The sequence below is a fragment of the Triticum dicoccoides genome, chromosome 5B (assembly GCF_002162155.2).
Source record: "Triticum dicoccoides isolate Atlit2015 ecotype Zavitan chromosome 5B, WEW_v2.0, whole genome shotgun sequence".
Classification (NCBI taxonomy): domain Eukaryota; kingdom Viridiplantae; phylum Streptophyta; class Magnoliopsida; order Poales; family Poaceae; genus Triticum; species Triticum dicoccoides.
This window is the reverse complement of record NC_041389.1, coordinates 443,822,125-443,831,971: the sequence shown is the minus strand read 5'-3', so window position 1 is coordinate 443,831,971 and position 9,847 is coordinate 443,822,125. Positions and strand designations below refer to the sequence as shown.

The window sequence follows — 9,847 nt, the reverse complement described above, 5'->3', positions numbered from 1 at the left end:
ATGGTTGTATCAATAGAAAGCTTGGCAAATTAATCCTCTCTCACATGCAAATTATAAAGAGCACCTCACGCATCAAATAACTTCCAGCAAAATGGCAAGGCATTCATGCAAATAAACACCGCCGTCCAATTAGCTTGCTTTCAAACAAAAACATGATAACATGCAGAAAATGTACAGTTCAACAGACCTGGTTATACTACTATGCAAAGTGATACTAATATTTACCCATAATGATTTTTTTTGCATAAATGAAGGGGAGCCTTGGCGCAGTGGTAAAGCTGCTGCCTTGTGACCATGAGGTCATGGGTTCAAGTCCTGGAAACAGCCTCTTACAGAAATGTAGGGAAAGGCTGCGTACTATAGACCCAAAGTGGTCGGACCCTTCCCTGGACCCTGCGCAAGCGGGAGCTACATGCACCAGGTTGCCCTTTTAAATGAAGGCGCACTCTGAAGATGGAAAAATATAGATTCATGATAAATGGTCTCACCAAGTGCAATATGGCTAACAAATAATATCATGCAAGCATTTAAGTAAGAATCAATGATTGGTTTGTCAACCAAAAAAACAATGATTGGTAGCAAAATCCTAGGATACTGAAAGCTTGCTGTTTCATTGACGTTCATGTAATAACTCACAAGAGACAATTCTTTTGAGCTGTCTTCTCATTGATAAGAAATTAAGAAGAGCACGACATGAAATAGCAATAGAAGGTTGCTGCTTTGCTAAGGAACATCAGGACAAATAACTGAATGTACTAATCTTAAGATCCTTCTAAATTCCTTTCAAAAGCAAGAAATTCTAGCAAATGATAACCGGGGAATTAATAGTGCTACTTATGGGCTGCAGTTTAAAAAAATCCAAATAAAATGAGATTCTTTTTGTCAACTTTCTATTTTCAGGCCTCAGTGGCTAAAGGTCCATCCTAGATATGCCATTATGTAACCACAACTTGGATCCAAATCATACCTACCATTACTACATGCTATTGGTTCATCAGCTCATCTACTGGCGACTAAACTATTCATAGATCTAGCTTATTTATTAGCATCCAGCAGGATACAGATTAGATAAATCAACTCACCCGACCTCTGAGCAAGGTCTCGACAGAATGCCTTCAGGTGACAGATTCTGTTTTATATTTTACCCTGGAGTTTGCCGCAAACAAGAAAAAAAAATCTTCAGGTTGACAGATTCAACAATTGAAAATTCAAGAAACCATGCACGTCTGATTATTTGAATGGCTCGTAAGCCTCAAGCTCATCCTGTCTCTCTTCCACATATCCCTCAGCTCTTATATTTGGTCTCTGCCTTTTGCTTTATCTGATATGGATGTTCTATATGACACACGAAAGGAGTCAAACATCTACCTCAGCAAATAGCACGATGTAACATGTGTTAAGCTTTTGTGTCCACCAAAGCATCCAATTGAAGGAATTTATAGACACAGGTATATAGATACGAAAATGCAGGGTAAAGAACATGTCCCACCTATATAGAAGATAAAAGAAGAACAGCACAGACCAACCAACAACATACAGTCCTGAAAAAGCAAGATGGAATAGAATCAGCCAACAAACATCATAATCAAAGAAGAACAAGAAACCCCAGAGCCAAGCGCCTAACAAAGACAAGCATATCAACATGCGAAACAGATGAAGCAAAGAATCAGAAAACAAGAGAACCGAACAAAACAACCGACAGTAAAGCACAAAGTCCTTATATAATGGAAGCTGGGAGCCGATAGGATAACCAAATTAATCTAGCACCCAAGAACAACATGTTGATCCACAGGACTGGAACCACATATAATTAGAACCTGGAAGCTGAGAGCCGACAGGATAATCAAATTACTCTAGCACTCGAGAACAACACCTTGATCCACAGGACTGCAACCAGAACAAGCATAGATCCTCAACCATGTGACCTATCCATTCCTGCAAGGACATAGCCAAGCGAGGACCGAATTAACCAAGCACTTGAGAACAACACCTTAATCTAAACAACTACAACCACAACAGGCACCAGCCCCCACCTCTCTTCTGCAAACCCCAATCCAATACAAACTAATACGGCACTTTGACTCAGAGAACCACACCCACAGCAACACAGATGGTCCTCTATTTCCCCAACCAACATCTGATATATCCAATCCCAAAGATAAGCAACCAGGCAGAGCTCAGGTTAATCAATCAATTCAGGCAGACAATTTCCAACAGGGTCCATCCACAGTCCATCCCATCCCCTTCACCCGGTAATTTCCAATCAAGAAGCTAATAATGGCTTCCTAAACCCACTGAAACGCAACCATGAGAGGCACAATCCCTACATCCAACCAGGCATGTGATTGACACAACCAATCCTTAAGACAAAAAACTAAAGTAGGGACTAACCCAAACGGCCACAAATCTGCGCCATACTTTAATCTAATATAATGTAATCCAACTATTAATCCTCAAGAGTAACATCTAAAAACTGGGACCAGCCCAAACCAACAGCCAGACCAGCGAAATATCCTAAACCAGCAGAATCTAACAACGACAGCCCATGCCAAACCCATGAGCACTGGTTGCTGGCAATGCAGGCATACATACTCGTCGTGGAAAAGAGGCAAGAGCGTGACACGACAAGCTGAGTTGACGTCGTTGAGCAGGCCAACAGTCTGTGCTCGGCTTGATCCCGACGCTCCTAGCACAGACGAAGCGTTCAGAGAATTGAAAACCACTGAGATCAAGCCACCAATGACCCCACACTCCACAAGGAACTGTAAGGGCACCTCCTGTCATGGTCGTGCCATAAACTACGAAATTGAGTGGCTTGTGCGAGTGCACAAAGGTTGGCATGGCACAAGAGGACGATTCGCCTAAATGGAGTCGAGGTAGTAGTTGGGATGATTTTGCGCTGACGATCCATAGTTGATGTCGCTGCTCGGGGCAAAGTGTGGTTCTGGCGTCTTGAAGGAGAAACGGCGATCACCCCTGGGGCAGCATAGCCGAAGACGACGAAACACCATTTCACCAAAGTAGATCACAAGTGACGTCGTTGTTTCCCTGCATCGACATGGCATGGCTGGCGAGGGTTGTGAAGCTGGAAGCTCTGTGCAAGGGAGACACATGTGGACGAAAGACGAAAACGCGATGCGCCATCTCCGAAAGGACCGAGATGAGCGTAGGATGCCCTCAGAGGGACTCAGCTACTTGCTTGTGCTCCTGCAATAGCCGGAGCATTGGTGAGGACGTAGTTGAACATATTTCCTGGTCAGGTCGAGTTTTCATCGGTGCCTCCAAAGCTTGGTGGGCCTCCCAACCGTCTCATATTTTCGTCTCGATTGTTTTGTTTCCCACACAATACAAAATTACTACTAAGAACACATTAGCTTCACAAACTCAAGAGTATTGATATTGTGTTAATCTTCACACCGGTTACGTGCGTAGAACCTACCCGACCGAAAGAGGTTGTTTTGCACGAGGCACGTCTTTGGACGAGAAACAAATACAAACATTTAGATGTGCTCTGTTACGAAAAGAAATAGGTATTTATAGCCTCTGCTGAAGCACTATGTGAGGAACGAAACCAATTCACACATATCCAAAATAAACGACAACGCCAACATTAATGTCCTACCAATTATTCTCGTTCCGATATTTTGCCGAGCTTTAAATGTGACTATTTATTTGCAACACACCCTTATATATGTATCAATCAAATATTCCCTACTATATCTCAGTCGCTTAATGAAATGATCAGCAGGATGATAAAACATAATAGCGTATAAACCTGAGAATCATATTGGAGCAAAGCGGCAAGGCAAAGAAAGTTCCCATAAGACATGAAGATTAAAACATGAGAATTACTCCTTCCTGCTTTGGTTTAACCCTTGGGAAGATAGTTCTCATGTTTTAGTAGTTCTCATGTTTCAGTCTTCAGTCTTATGAAAACTTTTCTTTGACTTGCCATTTTGCTCCACTATGGTTCTCAGGTCTATACACTAATTATGTTATCATTTTTTTAGTGGATCCTGATGATTGTTTCATTAGTGCACAGAGATATACTAGGAAATATTTGATTGATATCCATATATGAATGCGCTGCAATAAATAGTCGCATTTAAAACTCGCGAAAATATCATAATAAGAATAACTGGCAGTACATTAATGTTTACGTTGTCGTATATTTGTACGTAAATAGATGACAATTAATTTGGATATATGAGAATTGATTTCATTCCTAAAATAGTACTTTAACAGGGGCTATAAATGAAGCCTATGTCAGTTCGTAATAAAGCACCTCTAAATCTTTACACATTTGTCTCCCGCCAAAAGACATGACTCGCGCAAAACAGCTTCTTTCGTCGGGTAGGTTATGTGCACGTGCCCGGTGCGAAGAATAACAGAATAGATATACTATTGAGTTTGTGAAGCTAACGAGTTCTTAATTGTATTTTTGTAGTGTGTGGGAAACAAAGCAATAGAGACAAGATGAGACGGTCGAAAGGCCCACCAAGCATCGGAGGCACCGAGGAGAACCTGGCCCGGCCAACAAATATGTTTAGCTACCTCCTCGCCAATGCTCCGGCTACTGCAAGAGCGCAGACATGTAGCGGAGTCCCTTCAAGGGCATCCTACGCCCATCTCGGTCCTTTTAGAGGTGGTGCATCGCGCTTCGGTCTTTCGGCATGGGTGTCTCCCCCGTCCAGAGCTGTCAGCTTGACGGCCTCCTCGCCGATCATACCGTGTCGACACACAATGACAATGGTGTGACTTGTGATATGCTTTTCCCCATGTCGTCGCGTGTGGTGCAAGCGCATCGATCGAGGTACTGTGCCACCGGGGGAACGGCATTTCGGGGTCTTTGACTATGCAGCCTCGGAGCTCCCACCGTTTCTCCTTCCAATCCCGCAATCACAATCTGCGGCCCCAAACGACGACATCAACTCTAGAGCATCAGCGCAGATTCAGGCCAACTACTACCTTGATTCAGGCCAACTACTACCTTGATTCAGTCCTACTATATCACTCCAGCCTCTGTGCACTTGCACAAGCCAGCCATTTTCACAGTTTCTGGCACTGCCGGGACAAGAGGTGCCCATACAATTCCTCGTTGAGTATGGCGTCCTCAATGGCCTGATCCCGGTGGCTTTCAATCCTCTAAACGCTTCATCTGTGCTAGGAGCGTCAGCACCGAACACAGAGTGCCAGCCTACTCAACGGCATCAACTCCGCTTGTCGTAGCGCTCTTACATGAGAAGCGGGCAATAGAATTGTGCAATGAAGAGAGCCAATTGGGCACGACAATGAGCTCGCCTTTCTCATCGACGACGGGTCCGTGACGTGTGGAGAGCCGATCTGCGAGTTTGCATTTCTCGGAGACACTGATTTGTGCAGCTCATAGAGTTGACGAACTTCAAAGTTGACCGACTGCATAGAGGTGAGCCTCTTGTAGGCATGACCGCATGAGATCTATGCACCGAACAGAGCTGACGAGCTTCGACGCTGGTCGCCTCCACAGGCGTGCGCTTCTTGCAGGCACCGGATCTATGCAACGTACGGTGCTAATGGGCTTCAACGTTGGTCTCCTCCATGGGCATACGCTTCTTGGAGGCCCTATATAATGTCACGCAGACAGCCTATGGGCCAATTTGCTAGCATGACATGGGGCGGCGCCCGAGCGACATCGGCAGCGACAAACGAGCCCATGGTGCAGCGCCTAAATAGCATGGTTAGAATCACGGCCAAAGCCCGTGCAGACATCCTTGCAGGTAACCACCGCATACTTCACCCAACGTGTCTCATCTGCTCAGATGCAAGTGCGACATATGTTGAACATAACATTTTTGCTTCATTTTTGTGTCTAGTGCAACTGCTAGTGGTCGTGGGGAGCAAGGTGGTGCAGACCAGGAGATGTCTGACTGAAAGTCAGATTGATACCCTTGCACAAGGAAGATTAATACATTTTCCTTATGCAAGACAGTTTAATACCCTTGCACAAGGAAACCTCAAATTCGACTTCGTTGCTAGCAGTGGTGGAATAATTTTCAGGTGTGACGCTATTTTTAAAGAAGAAAATCATGTATACTACAACGATGCAGGAGCTCGCTAGAATACTTTATATTCAGCAAATACAACCGAAATTCAAAAGTAAATACTGGTATCAAAATACTTCACTAAATGAAGATTATATGGATTACAGATCACCAATTTATCATCTTTATTAACTAAGACACGCATAAAGATGTCTACAAAAATAGAAAGCATAGATAAATCATGAATCTGTAACTAGTACAATATAATCATAAAAAACAAATTAGACAAGTGAAGATAGCTACAAAGAATGCATACCTATAATAAAGCTTTATTGACCGTGGCAAAGGCATTCTTCTTGGTATATTTTGAAATTCTTCTTAATTTCAGCAAGATCAATTCCTTTAAATATCCATATCTAGTCACAAGAGGAAACGAATCAATTAGTTTTTCAACGATGTGAGAGCACTAGAATAAATGCAATGCACAAGTACAAAACTAAAACTAGAGAAGATAAGTATGTATTTGAATACTTGATCTAATACAATTTCAATCGACGGAAGTCAGCAACATAATACAAATATTCGATCTTTTTTCTTAACGCCATCCGCTGATCTGCTCACCCTCATGACCTCGCTGAGTCGCCGTTCACCACCTCGCCGGCACATGGCGACCGCGCGCCGCCGGCTACTACTGCCCTGTCGTGCCCTAATGCCCTATTCGCTGCCGCTGCCGCCTCCACCACGCACTATCATGATTTCACGCAGCTAGGTTTGGTTGTATGCGTGGTGGCCGCACTCAATTTTAGCATCTTGGAGTTGTGGCTTACGCACGTTAGTAACCAGGCCAATCAGCAAACAGCCAACCAGGCCAATCAGCAAACAGCCAACCAGGCCCAGGAGGAGCTACGACTCAGCTTTAGACTTAAAGTACATATGTATATTTGCAGCGAACAACACCGTTTAGGTATGGCGCCCGACATAGTTCGCCAAATAGATATGGTTGCTGGCTAACTACTTGTGGCATCTATCAAGGCAATGCAATCCTTTTAGACATCATAGATGACTTGAATTACCTCTTTGATTAACACGCAAAAAAATCATGGTGTTAATGCTGAACAAATGTTTTTTTAGCTGAAGCAAATAAAAATGTGCAAATGCTCTTCGTAAAATCATACTGACCAGAAGCAGAAAATAAGCATGATGAATGCTTTGACTGAGCAGAATTTATCCGTACAGATCATATTCTTGTCAAGCAATTCTTATATAGGAATAATTTACAAGCGTAATAACCTTTGAATTAAAGCCAGTGAACTTCTGATAAGATGTATTTCTTACATAGAAAGAAAAAGCCTTAGGATGCTGGGAGGTTGCTACGGCCAGAAAATCATTTTCACTCATTCATGTGTTAACCAAAATTATATCAAGTTTAAGATTCGCCATACACATATATAAATAAAACATAATATGGTACAGAAGTCATGCAAATACAACTCTGGCAATTAAGTAAAAATACATCAAATAATTTATTATTTTAAAAGTAATCAAAGACTTACGAACTTCATGCAAAGTTGCCACCAACAGAATATACGCATTGACCAGCATGAAAACAAAATATTCGCTTGCAAGGGCGTCCGAGCAGGCTCTTGTGGCAACTTCTTGATCCTGGTTATCCTAATCATGCGACTTGCGCCTTGGCCTTGTCCACCACCGGTCGGCCCTGCCACACACCGCTCCTACATTCAACGCCTCCCCGATGCATAGTGTGCCACAACCTCCCAACATTCCATCATGCGCAGACGGCCTCAGCACCAACACACTGCGCATGGTGAAACCGTTGGGCAGTCATGGCACAATATCAACTGGGGAGGTGTTCAACAGAAAGATAACATGTGGCGTCGTCCGAGCGCCGGTGGCGGTGGCGAACAAGCCCAATGGCGTCACATGAATAGGACCAGGATCACGGAGTGCGCGGCCAGAGCCCACGCAGACACCCTCATAGGTGACCACCTCATACTACATCCATCGCATCTCTGCTATACTCAGATACAATGCAATATAAGCTAATCGCGCATTTGACATTGTGAGCTAACACCTAACCATTTTATGTCTACGGTGCAGTTTCTCATGGGGTGCATAGTGCTGACAAGCCCGAGCAGTCCAAATAGCGAAGAAGATGGATTTTGTCGTTTTCATGATAGTCGGTGACCATTTATTATAGGCAACTTGGCATGAAGATGAATATTTCTTAGATTATTTTGAGAATAAATAAACTTACATGTATCTTGCTCATTATTGTAGCTATATTTGCATGTTTCTGAATTTATATCAATATGTATGGTGAATTTTAAACTTGATTTATTCGTATTGACATGAATGACGAACACGGTTTTATTGATTTAGCAACCTCCCCACACGGTAAGGCCCACATTTTTTAGTAAGCGATACAACTTATCGGAAGTTGACTGGCTACAATTCGAAGGTCGTATATATTTCTCAACATGAATGTGCTATTATGAAATGAATTCTAGTTTAGTCAAACATTTATGCCTCATTATTTCCTGCTTTATGTGTCCACCTACTATTGTGTCAGCCCACTAAGCTTTAGCATATACAATCCATGCCGAGAATAGAGTTGTGCGTAACTTCACTGCCTTCACTAATTGGCACGTGAAGACTGTCCAGCTAGTTTAACTTTCTACTTGAAGGCCAAAGCTTGAATTTATTACTCGACTCAGACAACTCAATATTGTAAACTGAGTTTAGGTCTAATGGTAGATAACTAAATATAATAAAAAGGATTACTGTTTCTGGTGCATAATTGGGTGTTGGTAATTAGCAACATTTTGGGTGTCTCTATACCATATACACTGTTTACTAATCCCATAGGTGAGTTGTAGACAGTGATGTTATTCAAGAAACTGAAGCCCAGAAAGAAAAGGCTCACAGGCACAGCAAAGGCATCCCTTCCTTATTTCTTTCACCATTCTATCTTCATTCAACCAAAGCGGGACGAGATAACTGCTTAAACTAGCACTAGCAACTACTTGAACTCTTTTGTAGCAAAAATGGATGTACTAATAATTACTGTGGTCGGCGTGGACCTGGCTGAGGCCGACGACGAGGCGCGCCCTCCGAGCTCCCATAATCGCTGGCCTCGCCGCCTCCGTTCATCCGCCCTCTCCTGCACCGATCCAAGGGATGCTATATGTTAGTCGCTCCCTCAAAAAAAAAAAACAAATCGGGATCTCAGTCGCGCACCTAGGAACCTAGGGACGGGGACGGGACCGCCGGGGACGCGAGACCTAGCTCCTGGGGGACGCGCGCCAGGGCGAGGTCGGCGTGGACCTGGCTAAGAGCCGTGAACGGGCGCCGCGCCTCGTCGTCGGCCTCGGCCGCCGCAGCGGCTCCCTCCGGAAGCGTCGGCCGGCGGGTGCTGATTCGGGCTAGGGTTGCGGTCGGCGCCGGGCCGCTCCCTTTTGAATCCTCCTTGCCGCGATAGTGCGGGTGCGAGACAAAATTACTGACCTAAAAGGCTAACAAAATCCGGATTTGACTTCGTTTGGAAAAAAAAAATCAATTTTGACCTTTTTGGGTGACGCCAACATCTCTGGCGTCTGGGTTGCGAAGCATCCCTGGCGTCTGGCCCCTGGCCCATACTACCCGCCTGCCCGTTGACCTGCTGACGTGGCAAAGGGGTCAGACGCCAGGAACCGAACCCTGGCGTCTGGCCCTGACAAGTGGATAACCCCCGCGGGCCGAGCCCACCCACCCACCCATATGTTCTTCTCCCTGATGGCGCACGAACAGAGGGCTTCTCTCCTTCGCCC

The 9,847-nt window shown here is 44.3% G+C and overlaps 1 long non-coding RNA gene across 5 annotated transcripts in view; it reads right to left on the bottom strand.

Moving 5' to 3' along the window:
• Positions 1 to 9,466, bottom strand: part of LOC119310318 — an 11,618-nt gene extending 2,152 nt beyond the window's left edge. The window contains exons 1-5 of one of the 5 annotated variants that reach the window (XR_005150681.1): positions 9,279 to 9,466; positions 9,122 to 9,201; positions 6,337 to 6,436; positions 1,818 to 1,935; positions 1,490 to 1,541 (exon numbers count right to left, since the gene is read on the bottom strand). This is a non-coding gene — a long non-coding RNA (uncharacterized LOC119310318). Of the gene's footprint in view, positions 1 to 1,489; positions 1,936 to 6,336; positions 6,437 to 9,121; positions 9,202 to 9,278 lie in introns of all 5 variants that reach the window. The other 4 variants (XR_005150682.1, XR_005150680.1, XR_005150683.1 and 1 more) reach the window with 4 other exon arrangements.
• Positions 9,467 to 9,847: the final 381 nt, after the last annotated feature.